Here is a 2,150-nt window from a genome sequence, read left to right on the forward strand (position 1 = left end):
TTGTGTTTGTTTTGCTGAAGATGAAATTTTGACCTGCAGCTGACTGCATGCACTTTCAGAGAAGAATCAGTATAAAACAGCATAGCTGACAAGTAAATTTGATTGTTTCTGTGACATGTAACATGTTTCTAAAAATAAAAAATACAACATTCCCATTTACCCCCCTTTGTTGACACATAGCACTGGTACATTTGATCCAGTTGATGCAAGGACATTAAAATATTACTATTAACTATAGACCATATTTTGCTTAAGGCGGATTTTTCCCTATCTACCACCCCATTATTAACACTGTGCAATAGTGATGTACACTTGTTCTAGTTCTTGTAAGACTATTAACCAAATTTGTCATCTTCAACAGGGTTCACTGTGTTATACAGTCCTCAGTTTCATCCTCTAGCTTTCCTTCTAGTGAAATATATACCCCAAACTTCCCCTTTCAACCACACTCACACACACAATTCAGTGTGGTTAATTATACCCACAAAAATGTGCTACCATCACCTCTATCCATTTCCAGACTTTTACAATCAACCTTATTAAAAATTCTGCACAAATTAAACATCAGTTCCCCATTCTCTACTCTCATTCCATCTCTTGGTAATCTATGTTCTAGATGTTAACTCCATAAGTTTGTTCATTATACATGGTTCATATTAGTGAGATCATACAATATTTGTCCTTTTGTGTCTGGCTTATTTCACTCAATATAAGGTTCTCAACATTCATCCATGTTGTTGCATTAAGATTTTATTTATTCTTACAGTTGAATAATATTCTATCATATGTTTATAAATTTTTATGTATTTTCTGTTTATATATATGTGTTTAGATGTTTTACATATATTTTGCTTATACATTCATCAGTTGATGTACACTTGTGTTTTTCCATCTTTTGGCAATTGTAAATAACATCACCACGAACGTCGGTGTGCAAATATCTGTTCTCATCCCTGCTTTCAGTTCTTAGTATATACCGAGTAATGGGATTAATAGATCTATATTCAGCTTCTGAGGATCTGCCAAATGTCTTCCACAGCATCTGTAACACTTTACATTCCCACCAGCAGTAAATACGTGTTCCTATTTCCCTATGTCCTACATAGCTTGTAGTTTTCTGTTTTGGGAATAGCGGCCATTCTAGCAGGTGTGAAATGATCTCTCATTGTGATTTTATTTCTATTTCCCTAAAACCTAGTGATGTTGAGCATCTTTTCATGTGCTTTTTAGCACTTTTTAATTCTTCTTTGGAAAAATGCCTTTTCAAATCTTTTGCGATTTTCTTAATTGGGTTGTCTGTCCTTTTATTGTTGAGGTGTAGGATTTCCTTATATAATCTGGATATTAAGCCCATACCAGATATATGGTTTCTGAATATGTCTCCCATTGCATAGGCTTTTTCATCTTCTTGACAAAGTCCTTTGAAAAACAAAAGTATTCCATTTCAAGGAGGTCCTATTTATTTATTTTTTATTTCATTGCAAGTGCTTTGGGTGTAAAGTTTAATAAAGCACCACCTGCCAGAAGATCTTTAAGATGTTTCTTACATTATCTTCTAGGAGTCTTATTGTCCTGACACTTATATTTAGGTCTTTGCTACATTTTGAGCTAATTTTTGTATACGGTGTGAGCAAGAGGTATATTTACATTCTATTGGATATAATGGTATACTTTCATTCCTTTGGATATGGATATCCAGTTCTCACAGCATCATTTATTGAAAGGACTATTCTGTCCCAATTGAGTGGATTTAGCAGGCTTGTCAAAGACTAATTGACCATTTGCTTCAGCGGCACATACACTAAAATTGGAACAATACAGAGAAGATTAGCGTGGCCCCTGTGCAAGGATGACACGCAAATTCGTGAAGCGTTCCATATTTTTTCTAAAAAAAAAAAAAAAAAAACCAATTGACCATAGATATAAGGGTCTATTTCTAAACTCTCAATTGATCAGTATGTTTGTCTTTATGCCAGTACCATGCTGTTCTGACCACTGTATCTTTAAAATATGCTTTAAAGTCAGAAAGTGTGAAACCTCCAACTTCATTCTTTGTGTTGAAGATGTTTATGGCAATTTTGGGCCCCTTACCACTCAAAATAAATGTGATAATTGGTTTTTCTATTTCTGCAAAGTAGGCGATCTGAAAG

The 2,150-nt window shown here is 34.2% G+C and overlaps 1 non-coding gene across 1 annotated transcript; it reads left to right on the forward strand.

The window, feature by feature from the left end:
* Positions 1–1,781: 1,781 nt before the first annotated feature.
* LOC143647562 (U6 spliceosomal RNA) lies at positions 1,782–1,884 on the forward strand. The gene has a single exon (XR_013158174.1). It is a non-coding gene; the product is annotated as a U6 spliceosomal RNA (small nuclear RNA).
* The last annotated feature ends 266 nt before the right edge of the window (positions 1,885–2,150 follow it).

Source organism: Tamandua tetradactyla, chromosome 9 (genome assembly GCF_023851605.1).
Source record: "Tamandua tetradactyla isolate mTamTet1 chromosome 9, mTamTet1.pri, whole genome shotgun sequence".
Lineage (NCBI taxonomy): Eukaryota > Metazoa > Chordata > Mammalia > Pilosa > Myrmecophagidae > Tamandua > Tamandua tetradactyla.